Source organism: Puma concolor, chromosome E3 (genome assembly GCF_028749965.1).
Source record: "Puma concolor isolate L17-30 chromosome E3, mPumCon1.1.hap2, whole genome shotgun sequence".
NCBI lineage: Eukaryota > Metazoa > Chordata > Mammalia > Carnivora > Felidae > Puma > Puma concolor.
In genome coordinates this window covers 17472796-17492916 of record NC_141682.1, presented here as the reverse complement: position 1 = coordinate 17492916, position 20121 = coordinate 17472796, and positions in this window count along the sequence as shown.

Here is a 20121-nt window from a genome sequence, read left to right as displayed (position 1 = left end):
TGGTGTTGGTGGTTATGTCATAGGCTGGTACTGGCAGAAACCAGATACAAACACGGTAACTAACAAAAGGATTATTACCAGCCTGGTACCTTCTGTGCTACCACACAGACTCATATATGCACCAAGGCTCTGGGGACCCAGCCACTTCTCTGTATCCAAAGATGCCCTAGCCAATGCAGAGCTTCTGCCCATCTCTGGGCTCCAACATGAGGATAATGCTCACTCTTACTTGGTATAGAACATGGCACACACACATTCACAAAATGCTCCTGGGTCACAGGGAAGTGAGACTAAAACCTCCCTGTGATTTCCTTGAGGCAGTCACTCCGGTCCTTCCTGGGACCAAGACAAGCTTAGGGTGACAACTTTTGTCACCTCTTAGCTCCACTTTTCTAGTACCTTTAGATATGTAAATATCTTCTCAGTGTCCTTACACAGGTTACTTTCTCCATTATTAATATCTTCTTCTACAGAATGTAACTACATAGTCATCAGTAAGGACTTAGGGCAAAGTATCACTTCAGGCATTCTTTGAGCAGGAGATGTATGAGCAGGACAGAAGTTGGTGGCCCCACCCATGCCAGCCCAGGGTCTAGGCCTGATTCAGAGATGTGGGTGGACTGATCGCTCATAGTTGGTCTCTGGTTCCAGCATGGCCCACACCCACCTCCTAAGGTTACTTCCAAAAGTAGGTCACTTCCCCTCTGCATCCGCTGATTCCAGTGTGTTTCTGAGAACTGTTCTTTCCCTCCTGAGGCTCAGAGGAAGCAGGTCTCCATGACAGCAAGAATACTGAACAAATAGAGCCTTCTACAAAGTGAGATGTGTCTGTGGGTGACCTCTCTGTGTGCACTGGGGCACCCAGCATCTGGATCCCTCTCCCACCTGTACAGTCCACAGGTACTGTAGGAGCAGTGTCTCTTTCCATTTTTAGGAGATCTGAATCTCATGCCATGATTTTGGTGAAGCAATGGACACTCGGGCTTAGAGACTCTCAAATGAAGGAGCTTCTTGTACGAGGGCATTGAAGGAGGATCACATATTTGTAGGGGAGCTCTATTACCACACGGGGATTTCATAACAACTCTGAGGACACTGTAGCCCTGGCCTGTGGTTCTCCTCTTGAAGGTGCCAAGGACAGAACACCCCCAATTAGGCCACCTTCGCCTGAACATCATTTTGAAGTAAAAAAAGATAAAAACCCAGCAAATTCAAGAAGAGCTCTACACCTCCCCTCAACTGTCTGTTTATAACAGGAAGAGATCTATTCCAGAGATTTCTTTTTACCATGGACAGTCCACCCTGAAAAGCATGCAGTCTTCCCTAGGGGATTGGAGGTGATATAGGAGATACCTGCCTGGCTCTAAGGCAGACACCATGGACAGAGCAGTGGGGAGTCAGGAGGTTTTTCTGAACTGCTGCTCTGTCACCATATCACACAATAGTGTGTCTGATTCTGGACACCAGGGGGTTGTCAAAGCCCAGTGCTGAGGGTTAAGGGTTGCTCAGAGCAAGAACCTGCCACTGGCACTGTCTGTGCCCTCTTTTCAGGGCTCACTGTTATGATGTGCCCACTCCCTGGCCCGACGCTACCTCCCCTCTGCCTAGCCCCCCCTTAAATATTCTGGCAGAAGGAACTGACCCAGGGCCTGTGAGGGGTCAGAGGGTTGAGGTCTCATTTGCATGGACAAGCCCTCCCTCTCAGACGTTGAAGAGGAGGAGAGATTAAGGGACACAGAAGGCGTGTTCGGTGACAGTGTCCACCATAGTCTGTCTGCTCTCCTCCTTACCCTTCTTGCTCACTGCATCAGGGACTGGATTCAGGGATAGGAATAGTATCCTGGGAGGACATTTGGAACATGTTTCCTCCTGTTGTGTCCAGAACCCAGCATCACCCTCTCTCTCTCCCCATTCCAGGGTCCTGTGCCTAGTCTGCGCTGATTCAGCCGCCTTCAGTGTCTAAGGCCCTTGGCCAGAGGGTCACCATCTCCTGAACTGGAAATAGTTCCAACATCAGGGATGGTCATTCTGTGAACAGTATCAACACCTCCCAGGCATGCCCCCTAAACCCATCATCTATTATGATGATAGCAGACCCTCTGCAGTCTCTGAATGACCTTCTGGCTATAAGTCTGGCAGTTCAGGCACGCTGAGCATCACTGGGCTACAGGCTGAGGATGAGGCTGATTATCTCTGCTCAGCATGGGAAAGCAGTCTCAGTGGTCCCAAGGTGCTCCTGGCCTGTGGGGAAGTGAGACAAAACCTGCTTTCACCAAAGTGATGGTGTTTCCTTATGCAGCCCCAATCTTCTACCAAGAAGGCTGCTTTCTTTTTTGTTTGGCCTAAAACATGTCTGACACCCTATCTAGTGAACTTGTTCCAGAGTATGTGTCCTTGTCCTGTCAATCTGTCCCTAAAGCCTATCCTTGTAGGAACCATGTTGTATTTTAGTCAAGCTGAGCAGAAATTCCTGGATGCTGGGACAGGTTGCCTGGGGACAGAATCCCTGAGGATTGTGCTTCTCTTCTAGGGCTGCTATAACATAATACCACACACTGGGTGGCTACACCAAAAACTGTTTATTTTCTCACAGTTTTGCAGGCTGAGAGTCCAAGTTCAAGGTGGTGCATGGTTTGATTTCTCCTAAAGTCTCTCACCGTGACTTGCAAATGGTGGTGGTCTTTCTGGGTCATCACATGGTATTTTCTGTTTGATTCTTCCAGGGTCTCTATCAGTTCTTTTAAAGACACCAGCCCTATTTTTTTGGGCACCACCACCCTTATGACCTCATTTACCTATAATTACATCCATCAATGACTTATCTTCAAATAATCACAATGTGGGTTAAAGTTTCCACATAAAAGATTTTGAGGGGACACTATTATTTATTTATTTATTTATTTATTTATTCATTCATTCATTCATTCATTTTCCTTAATATCTATTTATTTATTTTGGGTGAGAGAGAGAGAGAAATTAGAGGGGGCAGAGAGTGAGAGAGAGAGAGAGAGAGAGAGAGAGAATCCTAAGCAGGCTCCACACTGTAATCTCAGAGCCTGAGTTGGGGCTCCATCCCATGAACCATATGACCATGACCTGAAGGAGATCACTGTCTGCCTGCCTCTGATTCCACCTTAACTCAGACCCTCAGGGACACAAAGCCAACCATTAAAAGTTGACAGAACTCTCTTGTTTTCCTGGACCTTGGTCCTCCATGTCTGTGTCCTTTTAGAACATCCTTTCTCTCCCCATGAATGTCATGTTATGTCTTCAGACTTAAGCCATTTGTTGCCCAAATTTATCTCTCTCTTATTTTCTCCTCCCCTTACGACCAATGGCTTCATGACCCTAAGCAACCATTTCCTGTTTGTTGCCAAAACAATGTGTGAAGGAGGGGGGTGGATTTCAAGAAAAACACAGGGTCAGCAAAGAAGATTTTATTTCCTAGGAAACACTCCAGGACCTAAGAACAGGAGTTTTGGGCTTTAAGATTTCAGACACTGTCACAGCAGAGTGGCTACTTTCAGTTGAAAAACCCTCCGGGCATTTCAGTAAATAACGTCTAAAACTGTCAGATTGTAATTTTTAAAACTAACACATATGACCTTTACACAAGTAGTGCATGAACATGCGTTGCAAAATTCATTCAGCTCCTGTATTACTGAGGATACCAGTAAAATGTTAAAGAATTTTTTAAGTCTTAAAAATATGGTCCTTATATTCTACCAAGATAGGACCAAAGAAGGATTTTGCCTGTGTTGAAGATGAACTGGTTCATGTTTTAAAGGGGAAGAAGAGTAGGAGCTTTCAATTGATCTTGCTGGTGACAAAATCATTTCTCTGATTTCATTGAATTGAAACATCCTCAGGAGGCCATCTGGATATTATATTGCCCTGTCTTACACTTCCTGTCCCACTCTTCATAAAAGCAAATCCATTATCCCTCTGTCCATGTGCTCCCACTCTGAATTATGGCTCCATCCTATCTTCCTTTCCTGGATCCTCTATATATCACACTGAACCCGCAAACAAGCAAATCGACCTGACAAACCCAAATCAATGTTCATGGGTTCTTCTGGCCTTTCCCTGCCTGACTCTCCTGTGATCCTCCCCTTGTTCCTGTGTGTCTTCTTCCCCTGGGCCAAGTTGTTCATCTTCATCACCCAGTCTTTATACCCACTTCATGGACTCTCTACATCACCACCCAAATCTGAGGAATCTTTGAGTCATGGCCTCGTCCCCTGAGCTCTCTTGTCTGTGATTTCATTCTCCCTGTTATCCCAGATACCTCTATTCCCCTGACCCATGGGTGCATCAGTAGACTCTCTGTTCTCCCTGCCTCTGGGGATGAAGGTGAAGAAGGAAGGGCCCCTATAGGTTTCCACCATTATGTTTCTTCTTGAGGGGCAACTCCATGAGGCAGAGGTGAAGTTGCCTGGCATAGCTGCAATCCACCACACTTATCACCAGGCAGGGGCCCAATACATACCATTGCAGACATTCCTCTCACCACCCAGGTCACATGGCATGGGGCCATGTGACTTCACTCGTATTTGGAGTGCAAGAAGCAAAACAAACAAAACATGATCACAGGGGGAAAAAAGAGAGTGGCAAACAAGAAGCATACCCTTACCTATAGAGAATAAAATCATGGAACCTGAGGGGAGATGGGTGCATAATGGGTTTTTAAGTGGATGGGGATTAAAGAGTTATCTTTGTGATGTGCACTGAGCATTGTAAGGAAGGGTGGAATTACTGAATTCTACACCTGAAACTAATATTATACTGTATATTAACTAGCTGGAATTTAAATAAGATCTTTAAAAAATATCCTATATTAGCCATAGGGAAAGGCCCCATGCAGAAGTGCATAAAACGTCACTTTAGGAGTGCTTCAAGTGACACTCTTGTCCCTCATAGACATACAACCTGCGTAAACACTAGTGCTTTACTTCTGAAAAGTACCCTTTGCTCCAAGAACGTTTTAAAAGCTTCTTGGGGATGGGTAGTCAGAAATATTCTTAAACCCTTGTGTAGAAGAACTAGGAAATTGCCTAGCTTTAGGGGACTAAAAGTACATAGTGATAATGCATTATTAAGGTAGCTTTAAGTGTATATCTAGTAGTAACTTTTGTTTAAACCCTCTATATTCGCCTCAGGGATTGTCTATGTTCTTAATTTCCAGAAAAATGTTTTTCTGAAATCATTTGTCAATTAGCATCTCAAAAACATCCAGTAAGAAGTGCGCTTACATCCATCTGCATAATGCCCATGTGCTGAACTGCCTGAAATAGCTGTATCCTAAAGGAAGTTTTCAAAATCCTTTTAAATACCTATAACTACAAGTGTTTCTAAACTTGTTTGTATACACCCTAGGGAATGGACTTATATTTCACTGCCACACTACACCATGCTTAATACATCTTTCATTTGGCTTTTCACATGCATCTAATTGGGTATTTTGTTTAAAATTTCTTTATTACCAAAAGAGAATGGCCATGCGCTTATTTGCCATAAACGCCATTGTATCTAAGGAATCTTTGAGTTAGCGTCTTAGATTCACTCAATAAGAAGTGTGCTTACATCTTTCTAAATAATCATGGGGAACACACAGGTGCTTAACTACCTGAAGCAGCTATGCGTTCAGTAACATCTCTAAATATTTTTAAAATACATGAAGTAACAAGTGTTCTTAAATTTTTTTTATAAATACTTATACTTGGGACATTGGGGACCAACATGGTGGAGAAGTAGGGGGATGAGTACTTCCCACATCTCTCAAACAAAGAATTGCTGAAGCCAAAGGACTTTGAACCCCAAGAGTCTGGGAGGAAAAGAGACTAAATATACCAGAAGGAAAATGAGACAACTTGAGAAATGATAGGTGGGTGATTGTGAACTGGGGGAGATAAAATGGGTTGTGTAGGTATGGGGAAGAGGGATCCCCTTCTGAAGAGAGACAAAGGGAAGAGAAAGAGTGGCTGGAGAAGTGTTGGACTTTATCTGGATAAAACATCAGACTGGGACTGAGAGGGATCCTATCTCTATCTTCAGGGTTTTCTTTGGACTGGAGCCAGCTTCCTGGGAAGGAGGGGAGCCAGCCCTGGGTTTGGTGGTAGATCAGAGGCACAGTTCAAAGTAGGAGAAAGTGCCCCCCTCCCTGGAGTGCAGTGGGATAGAGCAAAGCCTGTTTGCGTCCACCACCCCCTGGCCTGGTGGCTAGGTCAGTGGCACAACTGCAGCAGGAAAAGGTGGTCCTCCCTGAGGTGCAGTGGCACAGACAAAGCCAGCTGGGACCACATATCAAGCCACACAGAGAGGCGCTTCCCCAGTGCCAGAGCACGTGGAGCAGGTCTTTGTATCCTAGCCAAGCGCCTGGCCAGGGGAGTAGATGGTGGAATGAGAAGGACCACCCATCTGTGCCTGAGGCACAGTGAGGATGACTCAAAAGGAGCCTACTGGGTCATGGAGAAAAGACTAGGGGATCACCATTCCCTTGCACCCCCAACCAAGGCGGGGCCTCAGGGATCAGTCCCAGGGCCCACAGTGGAGGTGGGACCAGCCTACACCAAACCACGTCCCTCCATGCCGGGTAATTGCATTTCTGCTGAAACCAGATAGATGCTGTGCAACCAGATGGCTCCATCATCCAGACCAGTGATGATGCATAGCCTGAATTAATTCCGGGAAAATTCTTGAAATTTAGATATGTTCTCCCTTCCTATCTCTTCCCTTCTCTAGGCTGATTACTCTGGTTGTTGGTTTGTTTAAGCAGACATATTTAATCTATTGCTTTGATACATGTTCTACATCTCCTTTGGTACTTTCCTTTCTCTCTCTCTGGAATAATCAAGCCATATGGTTTCTCTGTCTGGGTAACATTATCTTCATTTTTCCCCCCCGCCTCCTTCTTTATTTTTCTTTCTCTGTCTCTGGATTAAGCCATTTAGTATTTCTGCCTGGTCAATGTTTATTTTCTCTTTGTCCCTGCCCTTATCGTTTCTTTCTTTGTGCTCTTCCATCAGCACCACCTCCACCCTGTTCTTTATTTGAGGCTGGTGTTTCTGGGTTTTTGTTTTTGTTTTTGTTTTGCTTTTGAACTGTTTTTGTTTGTTTGTATGTGTGGGTTTTTTTTTTTTGTCTGTTTGTTTTATTTGTTTCTCTTTGCGTGTCTCTGTTTCCTGTCTGTCTGTTGTTTTCCTTTCCAGGGCTACTTCAAGAAACAAATCAAAGCCCACTTCATGGAGGGTCCAAAACATCACTATGAATAGAGAAATAAAGTAACTAAAGTCACAGAAACAGAGAACAGGTAACACTCTTCAAAAAACACTTCCTGACTGGCCAGGCCCTGGACAGTGTATGACCCCCCCCCCCCTTTAATATAGCAGTGCTCGCATGTTCAGAGCAAATAACAGGAATTTAAAACTCATAAGGGACAGAAAACTAGTCAAAATGATGAAACAGAAGAATTACCCTCAAAAGAAATTCCAGGAAGAATTGATCAAAACAGCTATAAGCAATATAACTGAACAAGAATTTAGAATAATAGTCATAAAATTAATTGCTGGACTTGAAAAAGGCATAGAAGACAGCAGAGAATCTATTAATGCAGAGATCAAGGAACTAAAAAATAGTCATGATGAATTAAAAAATGCTATAAATGTGCAAAATAAAATGGAGGTGGCCACAGCGTGGATTGAAGACGCAGAGGAGAGAATAGGTGAAATAGAAGGTAAAATTATGGAAAAAGAGGAAGCTGAGAAAAGAGATTAAAAAAATCCCTGATCAAGAGGGCAGAATTAGAGAACTAAGTGACTCAATCAAACAGAACACCATCCATATCATAGGAATTCCAGAAGAATAAGAGAGAGAGAAAGGGGCTGAAGATGTACTTGAACAAATCATAGATGAGAACATCCCCAGAGGAAGGAAACAGACATTGAAAGGTACAGAGAACTCCCTTCAGACGTAACTTGAATTGATCTTCTGTATGACATATTATAGTGAAACTGGCAAAATACAAGTATAAAGAGAAAATTCTGAAAGCAACTAGGGATAAGCAGACCTTAACCTACAAAGGTAGAAGCATAAGTGTAGTAGCAGACCTATCTACTGAAACGTGACAGGCCAGAAAGGAATGGCAGGAGATCTTCAATGTGATGAACAGGAAAAATATGCATCCAAGAACCCTTTATGCAGCAAGCCGTCATTCAGAATAGAAGGAGAGATAAAGGTTTTACCAAACAAACAAAAACTGAAGGAATTCATTACCACTAAACCAACCCTACAAGAGATCCTAAGGGGAATCTGTGAGTGAAATGTTGCAAGGACCACAAAGTACCAGAGACATCACTAAAAGCATGAAGCCTACAGATAACACAATGACTCTAAACCCATACCTTTCAGTAATAACACTGAATATAAATGGACTCAATTTTCTAATAAAAAAAATAGGGTATCAGAATGGATAAAAAAATGATCCCTCTATTTTTCTTCTACATGAGACTCATTTCAGACCTGCGGACACTTCAGATAGAAACTGAGGGGATGGAGAACTATCTATCATACTACTGGAAGTCAAAAGAAAGCTGGAGTAGCTATACTTATTTCAGACAAACTAGATTTTAAATTAAAGGCAAGAGATGAAGAAGGGCATTACATCATAATTAGAGGGTCTATCCATCAGGAAGAGCTAACGATTATAAATGTCTATGCACTGAATTCGGAAGGACCCAAATTATTTATTTATTTATTTATTTATTTTTTATTTATATATGAAATTTATTGTCAAATTGGTTTCCATACAACACCCAGTGCTCATCCCAAAAGGTGCCCTCCTCAATACCCATCACCCACCCTCTCCTCCCTCCCACCCCCCATCAACCCTCAGTTTGCTCTCAGTTCTCAACAGTCTCTTATGCTTTGGCTCTCTCCTACTCTAACCTCTTTTTTTTTTTTCCTTCCCCTCCCCCATGGGTTCCCGTTAAGTTTCTCAGGATCCACATAAGAGTGAAACCATATGGTATCTGTCTTTCTCTGTATGGCTTATTTCACTTAGCATCACACTCTCCAGTTCCATCCACGTTGCTACAAAAGGCCATATTTCATTTTTTCTCATTGCCACGTAGTATTCCATTGTGTATATAAACCACAATTTCTTTATCCATTCATCAGTTGATGGACATTTAGGCTCTTTCCATCATTTGGCTATTGTTGAGAGTGCTGCTATGAACATTGGGGTACAAGTGCCCCTATGCATCAGTACTCCTGTGTCCCTTGGATAAATTCCTAGCAGTGCTATTGCTGGGTCATAGGGTAGGTCTATTTTTAATTTTCTGAGGAACCTCTACCCTGCTTTCCAGAGCGGCTGCACCAATTTGCATTCCCACCAACAGTGCAAGAGGGTTCCCGTTTCTCCACATCCTCTCCAGCATCTATAGTCTCCTGATTTGTTCATTTTGGCCACTCTGACTGGCGTGAGGTGATACCTGAGTGTGCTTTTGATTTGTATTTCCCTGATAAGGAGCGACGCTGAACATCTTTTCATGTGCCTGTTGGCCATCCGGATGTCTTCTTTAGAGAAGTGTCTATTCATGTTTTCTGCCCCTTTCTTCACTGGGTTATTTGCTTTTCGGGTGTGGAGTTTGGTGAGCTCTTTATAGATTTTGGATACTAGCCCTTTGTCCGATATGTCATTTGCAAAGATCTTTTCCCATTCCGTTGGTTGCCTTTTAGTTTTGTTGGTTGTTTCCTTTGCTGTGCAGAAGCTTTTGATCTTCATAAGGTCCCAGTAATTCACTTTTGCTTTTAATTCCCTTGCCTTTGGGGATGTGTCGAGTAAGAGATTGCTACGGCTGAGGTCAGAGAGGTCTTTTCCTGCTTTCTCCTCTAGGGTTTTGATGGTTTCCTGTCTCACATTCAGGTCCTTTATCCATTTTGAGTGTATTTTTGTGAATGGTGTGAGAAAGTGGTCTAGTTTCAACCTTCTGCATGTTGCTGTCCAGTTCTCCCAGCACCATTTGTTAAAGAGACTGTCTTTTTTCCATTGGATGTTCTTTCCTGCTTTGTCAAAGATGAGTTGGCCATACGTTTGTGGGTCTAGTTCTGGGGTTTCTATTCTATTCCATTGGTCTATGTGTCTGTTTTTGTGCCAATACCATGCTGTCTTGATGATGACAGCTTTGTAGTAGAGGCTAAAGTCTGGGATTGTGATGCCTCCTGCTTTGGTCTTCTTCTTCAAAATTACTTTGGCTATTCGGGGCCTTTTGTGGTTCCATATGAATTTTAGGATTGCTTGTTCTAGCTTCGAGAAGAATGCTGGTGCAATTTTGATTGGGATTGCACTGAATGTGTAGATAGCTTTGGGTAGTATTGACATTTTGACAATATTTATTCTTCCAATCCATGAGCAGGGAATGTCTTTCCATTTCTTTAAATCTTCTTCAATTACCTTCATAAGCTTTCTATAGTTTTCAGCATACAGATCCTTGACATCTTTGGTTAGATTTATTCCTAGGTATTTTATGCTTCTTGGTGCAATTGTGAATGGGATCAGTTTCTTTACTTGTCTTTCTGTTGCTTCATTGTTAGTGTATAAGAATGCAACTGATTTCTGTACATTGATTTTGTATCCTGCAACTTTGCTGAATTCATGTATCAGTTCTAGCAGACTTTTGGTGGAGTCTATCGGATTTTCCATGTATAAAATCATGTCATCTGCAAAAAGCGAAAGCTTGACTTCATCTTTGCCAATTTTGATGCCTTTGATTTCCTGTTGTTGTCTGATTGCTGATGCTAGAACTTCCAGCACTATGTTAAACAACAGCAGTGAGAGTAGGCATCCCTGTCGTGTTCCTGATCTCAGGGAAAAAGCTCTCAGTTTTTCCCCGTTGAGGATGATGTTAGCTGTGGGCTTTTCATAAATGGCTTTTATGATCTTTAAGTATGTTCCTTCTATCCCGACTTTCTCAAGGATTTTTATTAAGAAAGGGTGCTGGATTTTGTCAAAGGCCTTTTCTGCATCGATTGACAGGATCATATGGTTCTTCTCTTTTTTTTTTGTTAATGTGATGTATCACGTTGATTGATTTGCGAATGTTGAACCAGCCCTGCATCCCAGGAATGAATCCCACTTGATCATGGTGAATAATTCTTTTTCTATGCCGTTGAATTCGATTTGCTAGTATCTTATTGAGAATTTTTGCATCCATATTCATCAGGGATATTGGCCTGTAGTTCTCTTTTTTTACTGGGTCTCTGTCTGGTTTAGGAATCAAAGTAATACTGGCTTCATAGAATGAGTCTGGAAGTTTTCCTTCCCTTTCTATTTCTTGGAATAGCTTGAGAAGGATAGGTATTATCTCTGCTTTAAACATCTGGTAGAACTCCCCTGGGAAGCCATCTGGTCCTGGACTCTTATTTGTTGGGAGATTTTTGATAACCGATTCAATTTCTTCGCTGGTGATGGGTCTGTTCAAGCTTTCTATTTCCTCCTGATTGAATTTTGGAAGAGTGTGGGTGTTCAGGAATTTGTCCATTTCTTCCAGGTTGTCCAATTTGTTGGCATGTAATTTTTCATAGTATTCCCTGATAATTGTTTGTATCTCTGAGGGATTGGTTGTAATAATTCCATTTTCATTCATGATTTTATCTATTTGGGTCATCTCCCTTTTCTTTTTGAGAAGCCTGGCTAGAGGTTTGTCAATTTTGTTTATTTTTTCAAAAAACCAACTCTTGGTTTCGTTGATCTGCTCTACAGTTTTTTTAGATTCTATATTGTTTATTTCTGCTCTGATCTTTATTATTTCTCTTCTTCTGCTGGGTTTAGGCTGCCTTTGCTGTTCTGCTTCTAGTTCCTTTAGGTGTGCTATTAGATTTTGTATTTGGGATTTTTCTTGTTTCTTGAGATAGGCCTGGATTGCAATGTATTTTCCTCTCAGGACTGCCTTCGCTGTGTCCCAAAGCGTTTGGATTGTTGTATTTTCATTTTCGTTTGTTTCTATATATTTTTTAATTTCTTCTCTAATTGCCTGGTTGACCCACTCATTCGTTAGTAGGGTGTTCTTTAACCTCCATGCTTTTGGAGGTTTTCCAGACTTTTTTCTGTGGTTGATTTCAAGCTTCATAGCATTGTGGTCTGAAAGTATGCATGGTATGATTTCAATTCTTGCAAACTTATGAAGGGCTGTTTTGTGACCCAGTATATGATCTATCTTGGAGAATGTTCCATGTGCACTCGAGAAGAAAGTATATTCTGTTGCTTTGGGATGCAGAGTTCTAAATATATCTGTCAAGTCCATCTGATCCAATGTCTCATTCAGGGCCCTTGTTTCTTTATTGGCCGTGTGTCTAGATGATCTATCCATTTCTGTAAGTGGGGTGTTAAAGTCCCCTGCAATTACCACATTCTTATCAATAAGGTTGCTTATGTTTATGAGTAATTGTTTTATATATTTGGGCGTTCCGGTATTCGGCGCGTAGACATTTATAATTGTTAGCTCTTCCTGATGGATAGACCCTGTCACTATTATATAATGTCCTTCTTCATCTCTTGTTACAGCCTTTAATTTAAAGTCTAGTTTGTCTGCTATAAGTATGGCTACTCCAGCTTTCTTTTGGCTTCCAGTAGCATGATAAATAGTTCTCCATCCCCTCACTCTCAATCTAAAGGTGTCCTCAGGTCTAAAATGAGTCTCTTGTAGACAGCAAATAGATGGGTCTTGTTTTTTTATCCATTCTGATACCCTATGTCTTTTGGTTGGCGCATTTAATCCATTTACATTCAGTGTTATTATAGAAAGATACGGGTTTAGAGTCATTGTGATGTCTGTATGTTTTATGCTTGTAGTGATGTCTCTGGTACTTTGTCTCACAGGGTCCCCCTTAGGATCTCTTGTAGGGCTGGTTTAGTGGTGACAAATTCCTTCAGTTTTTGTTTGTTTGGGAAGACCTTTATCTCTCCTTCTATTCTAAATGACAGACTTGCTGGATAAAGGATTCTCGGCTGCATATTTTTTTCTGTCTAGCACACTGAAAATCTCGTGCCAATTCTTTCTGGCCTGCCAAGTTTCAAAAGAGAGATCAGTCACGAGTCTTATAGGTCTCCCTTTATATGTGAGGGCACGTTTACCCCTTGCTGCTTTCAGAATTTTCTCTTTATCCTTGTATTTTGCCAGTTTCACTATGATATGTCGTGCAGAAGATCGATTCAAGTTACGTCTGAAGGGAGTTCTCTGTGCCTCTTGGATTTCAATGCCTTTTTCCTTCCCCAGTTCAGGGAAGTTCTCAGCTATTATTTCTTCAAGTACCCCTTCAGCACCTTTCCCTCTCTCTTCCTCCTCTGGGATACCAATTATGCGTGTATTATTTCTTTTTAGTGTATCACTTAGTTCTCTAATTTTCCCCTCATACTCTTGGATTTTTTTATCTCTCTTTTTCTCAGCTTCCTCCTTTTCCATAACTTTATCTTCTAGTTCACCTATTCTCTCCTCTGCCTCTTCAATCCGAGCCGTGGTGGTTTCCATTTTGTTATGCATTTCGTTTAAAGCGTTTTTCAGCTCCTCGTGACTGTTCCTTAGTCCCTTGATCTCTGTAGCAAGAGATTCTCTGCTGTCAGCTATACTGTTTTCAAGCCCAGCGATTAATTTTATGACTATTATTCTAAATTCACTTTCTGTTATATTATTTAAATCCTTTTTGATCAGCTCATTAGCTGTTGTTATTTCCTGGAGATTCTTCTGAGGGGAATTCTTCCGCTTGGTCATTTTGGATAGTCCCCGGCGTGGTGAGGACCTGCAGGGCACTTCCACTGTGCTGTGGTGTATAACTGGAGTTGGTGGGCGGAGCCGCAGTCAGACCTGATGTCTGCCCCCAGCCCACCGCTGGGGCCACAGTCAGACTGGTGTGTGCCTTCTCTTCCCCTCTCCTAGGGGCGGGATTCACTGTGGGGTGGGGTGGCCTGTCTGGGCTACTTGCACACTGCCAGGCTTGTGATGCTGGGGATCTGGCATCTTAGCTGGGGTGGGTAGGCAAGGTGCACAGGGGCAGGAGGGGCAGGCTTAGCTTGCTTCTCCTTAGGTGATCCACTTCAGGAGGGGCCCTGTGGCAGCAGGAGGGAGTCAGATCCGCTGCCGGAGGTTTGGCTCCACAGAAGCGCAGAGTTGGGTGTTTGCGCGGAGCGAGCAAGTTCCCTGGCAGGAACTGGTTCTCTTTGGGATTTTGGCTGGGGGATGGGCGGGGGAGATGGCGCTGGCGAGCGCCTTTGTTCCCCACCAAACTGAGCTCTGTCGTCAGGGGGCTCAGCAGCTTTCCTTCCCTTTGTCCTCCAGCCTTCCCGCTTTCTGAGCAGAGCTGTTAACTTATGACCTCCAGACGCTAAGTCGCGCTTGCTGTCGGAACACAGTCCGTCTGGCCCCTCCACTTTTTGCAAGCCAGACTCGGGGCTCTGCTTGGCCGGCGAGCCGCCCCTCCGCCCCGGCTCCCTCCCGCCAGTCCGTGGAGCGTGCACCGCCTCGCCGCCCTTCCTACAGCACCCAAATATTTAAAACAATTAATCACAATCATAAGAAATCTTATTGATAAGAATGTGGTAATTGCAAGAGACTTTAATATCCCTACTTACAGCAATGGACAGAGCATCTAGACAGAGAATCAGTAAAGAAACAATGGCCCTGAATGATACCTTGGATCAGATGGACTTGACAGATATACTTAGAACTCTACATCCCAAAGCAGCGGAATACACTTTCTTCTTGAGTGCACATGGAACATTCTCCAAGATAGATCACATACTGGGTCACAAAACAGCCCTCAATAAATATAAGAGAATTGAGATCATACCATGCACACTTTCAGATCACAATGCTATGAAACTTGAAATCAACTACAGAAAAAAGTCTGGAAAACTTCCAAAATGGAATTAAAGAACATACTACTAAAGAATGAATGGGTCACCAGGCAATTAGAGAAGAAATTAAAAGATTATATGGAAACAAATGAAAATGAAAGTACAACAATCCAAACCCTTTGGGATGCAGCAAAGGCAGTCCTAAGAGGAAAATACATTGCAGTCCAGGACCATCTCAAGAAACAAGAAAAATCCCAAATACAAAATCTAAGAGCACACCTAAAGGAACTACAAACAAAACATCAAAGACACTCCAAACCCAGCAGAGGAAGAGAAATAAAGATCAGAGCAGAAGTAAACAATATAGAACCCCCCAAAATGAGTAGAACAGATCAATGAACCCAGGAGTTTATTTTTTGAAAAAATAAACAAAATTGATAAACCTCTAGCCAGGATTCTCAAAAAGAAAATGAGAGGGGACCCAAATAGATAAAATAACAAGTAAAAATGGACTCATTACAACCAATCCCTAAGAAATACAAGCAATTATCGGGGAATACTATGAAAAATTATTTGCCAACAAACTGGACAACCTGGAAGAAATGGACAAATTCCTAAACACCCACACATCAACAAAACTCAAACATGAAGAGATAGAAAATTTGAACAGACCCATAGCTGTTTAAGAAATAGAATCAGTCATCAAAAATCTCCCAACTGGGGCACCTGGGTGGCTCAGTCGGTTAAGTGTCTGACTTCAGTTCAGGTCATGATCTCACAGTTTGTGAGTTCGAGCCCCACATTGGGCTCTGTGCTGACAGCTCAGAGCCTGGAACCTACTTCGGATTCTGTGTCTCCCCATCTCTCTACCCCTCGCCTGCTCACTCTCTGTGTCTCTCTGTCTCTCAATAATAAATAAAAGTTAAAAAACATCTCCCAACAAATAAGAGTCCTGGACCAGATGGCTTCCCTGGGTAAATTCTACAAGACATTTACACAGAAATGGAAGGAAAACTTCTTGACTCATTATATGAAGCCAGCATTACTTTGATTCTCAAACCAGACAGAGACCCAGCAAAAAAAAAGAGACCTACAGGCCAATATCCCTGATGAATACGGATGCAAAATTTCTCAATAAGTTACTAGCGAATCGAATTTAACAGCATATAAAAAGTATTATTCACCATAATATAGTGGGATTCATTCCTGGGCTGCAGGGCTGGTTCAATATTCACAAATCAATGTGATACATCACATTAATGAAAGAAAAGATAAGAACCATATGATCCTGTCAATAGATGCAGAAAAAGCATTTGATAAAAATACAGCATCGTTTCTTGATGAAAACCTTCAAGAAAGTTGGAATAGAAGGAACATACATAAACATCATAGAAGCCATTTATGAAAATCCCACAGCTAATATCATCCTCAATGGGGAAAAACTGAGAGCTTCCCCCCTGAGATCAGGAACATGACAGGGATGTACTCTCACCACTGTTGTTTAACATAGTATTGGAAGTCCTAGCATCATCAATCAGACAACAATGAAATAAAAGGCATCAAAATTGGCAAAGATGAAGTTAAACTTTCACTTTTCGCAGACGACATGATACTCTACATGGAAAACCCGACAGACTCCACCAGAAGTCTGCTAGAACTGATACATAAATTCAGCAAAGTCACAGGATACAAAATTAATGTACAGAGATAGGTTGCGTTTTTATACACCAATAATGAGGCAACAGAAAGAGAAATAAAAGAACTGATCCCATTCACAATTGCACCAAGAACCATAAAATACTTAGGAATAAACTTAACCAAAGATGTAAAAGATCTGTATGCTGAAAGCCATAGAAAGCTTAAGAAGGAAATTGAAGAAGATACAAAGAAATGGAAAAACATTCCATGCTCATGGATTGGAAGAATAGATATTGTTAAAATGCCAATATTACCCAAAGAAATCTATACATTCAATGAAATCCCAATCAAAATTGCACCAGCATTCTTTTAAAGCTAGAAAAAACAATCCTAAAATTTGTATGGAACCACAAAAGACCCCGAATAGCCAAAGTAATATTGAAGAAGAAAACCAAAGCGGGAGGCATCACAATCCTAGACTTTAGCCTCTACTACAAAGCTGTAATCATCAAGACAGTATGGTATTGGCACAAAAACAGACATATAGATCAATGGAATAGAATAGAGACCCCATAATTGAACCCACAAATGTATGGCCAACTAATCTTTGACAAAGCAGGAAAGAGTATCCAATGGAAAAAAAGACAGTCTCTTTAACAAATGGTGCTGGGAGACCTGGACAGCAACATGCAGAAGAATGAAACTGGACCACTTTCTTATACCATACACAAAAATAAACTCAAAATGGATGATGGACCTGAATGTGAGACAGGAAACGATCAAAACCCTAGAGGAGAAAGCAGGAAAAAACCTCTTTGACCTCAGCCGCAGCAATTTCTTACTCGACACATCTCCAAAGGCAAGAGAATTAAAAGTAAAAATGAACTATTGGGACCTCATCAAGATGAAAAGCTTCTGCACTGCAAAGGAAACAATCAACAAAACTAAAAGGAAACCAACTGGGGCGCCTGGGTGGCTCAGTCGGTTGAGCGACCGACTTCAGCTTAGGTCATGATCTCAAGATTTGTGGGTTCCAGCCCCGTGTTGGGCTCTGTGCTGACACTCAGAGCCTGGAGCCTGCTTCAGATTCTGTGTTTCCCTCTCTCTCTGCCTGTTCCTCCCTCATACTCTGTCTCTCTCTGTCTCAGAAATAAGTAAACATAAATTTTTTAAAAAGGAAACCAACGGAATGGAAAAATACATTTGTAAATGACATTGGATAAAGGGCTAGTATCCAAAACCTATAAGAACTCACCAAACTCCACACCTGAAAAATATATAATCCAGTGAAGAAATGGCGGAAGACATGAATAGACACTTTTCCAAAGAAGACATCCAGATGGCCAACAGACACATGAAAAAATGCTCAACATCACTCATCATCAGGGAAATAGAAATCAAAACTACAATGAGATATCACCTCACGCCTGTCTGAGTGGCTAAAAATGAACAAATCAGGAGACTATACATGCTGGTGAGGATGTGGAGAAATGGGAACCCTCTTGCACTGCTGGTGGGAATGCAAATTGGTGCAGTCCCTCTGGAAAACAGTGTGGAGGTTATTCAAAAAATTAAAAATACAACTACCCTGTGACCCAGAAATAGCACTGCTAGGAATCTACCCAAAGATACAGGAGAGCTGATGCATAGGAGCACAGGTACCCCGATGTTTATAGCAGCATTTTCAACAATAGCCAAATTATGGAGAGAGACTAAATGTCCATCAATTGACAAATGGATGAAGAAGACGTGTTTTATATATACAATGGAATATTACTTGGCAATGAGAAATAATGAAATCTGGCCATTTGTAGCAATGTGGATGGAACTGGAGGGTATTATGCTAAGTGAAATAAGCCAGGAAGAGAAAGACAGATACCATATGATTTCACTCATATGTGGATCTTGAGAAACTTAATAGAAGACCATGGGGAGGGGAAGGGGAAAAAAAGTTACAGAGAGGGATGGATGCAAACCATAAGAGACTCCTAAGGACTGAGAACAAACTGAGGGTTGATGTGGGGTGGGGGAGAGGGGAAAGAGAGTGATGGGCATTGAGAAGGGCACTTGTTGGTATGAGCACTGGGTATTGTAGGGAAGCCAATTTGACAATAAATTATATTTTAAAAATACTTATATTTAACATCATAAAACTACCCTGTTTCAAGATAGTTAATGACTTTTAATACATGAAAATAAACTCATTAAAATACTCTATAGAAAGAATAGGAAATGGCCCAGTGCCTAACTGCTTAAGACTACAGCATTCTTCAAAGGGCTTTAATGTAGGATTTCACATACATGTACTAGGACCATTTGATTAAATACTCCATATTTGTGAGAGAATAATGACCTTGTGTTTATCGTCCTAAAAGTAAAGGCTGTGTTTCAAGTGGTTTGCTTAGGCCTCTTACACAGAAAAGAAGTGCTTATAGTAAAGCACTAGAAAAGGGGCATGACCTTAACTCTCTAAATCTGCAGTGTGCCAAAATTCACTTAGCTGAGTATTCAGTTAGTTAAGTATCTAAAACAACACTGTGGTTAATGCATCTTTCATGTCGCTTATAATGGACATCTAGTAAAAACTTTTGTTTAAACCTGGTCTATTTAGCCTTAGGAAATGCTCTTGTGTTTAATTGAAGACAAAAGACTATGCTTAAAGCACTTTTGAATTAGCTTCTTGGATTTATCCAGTAAGAAGAGTGGTTAAATCCTGGTAAGCACTAGGGAATGCACGTGTGTTTATTTAACTACATGAAATAACTGTGTTCTCCATAAGGTTTCTAAATGCCTCTTAAGACAAATGTTCTTTTTTTAAGACAAATATTCTTGAATTTAATTAGATCAGCAATCAGAAGGTCCTTCTGTTTAAGTGCCTGAAACTACACTGTACTTCAAACATTCTTTCTTACCTTCACATTTGTCTCACAAGAAACATGGACTTCTCATCATTGAATAAAAAGTGCTCCTGAAATGTACTCCATAAACGCTACAGAAATTCTTTTTCTTTTTTTAAGTTTATTAAACTTGAGAGAGACATAAAGAGAGAGAGAGCACAAGCGGGGCATGGGCAAAGGGAAAGAGAGACAGAATACCAAGCAGGCAACATGCCGTCAGCACAGAGCATGGCATGCGGGGATCAAATGCACGAACTGAGATCATGGCCTGAGCCAAGATCAAGAGTCAGACACTTAGCAGACTGCTCCACTGAGGCACCCGAGAAATGCCTTATCTTAATTGCCTTGAAATATAGTAGGCTTAAAGCGACTGTCAATGAGCATTTTAGATGAATGTAGTAAAAGTATTCTTAGCCCCTCTGTATAAACCTTAGGAAAGAGCTTTGTCCTTAACTGCCTGAATGTACACTGCACAGTAAGGATCTTTTACACAATGCCTGAGACAGCCAGCTTGCTAGGAGGGTCCCTTCATTCTCAAAATTCTCCAACTCTCATCTCTCATAAAGAACACTGGTGTTCCTACAATTAACATCTATTCTTTTGAAGCTGTTCCAAAAAATAGAAATGGAAATAAAACTGCCAAACTCATTATATGAATCCAGCATTACCTTGACTCCAAAACCAGACAAAGACCCCACTAAAAAGAACTACAGACCAATTACCCTAATAAACATGGATGCA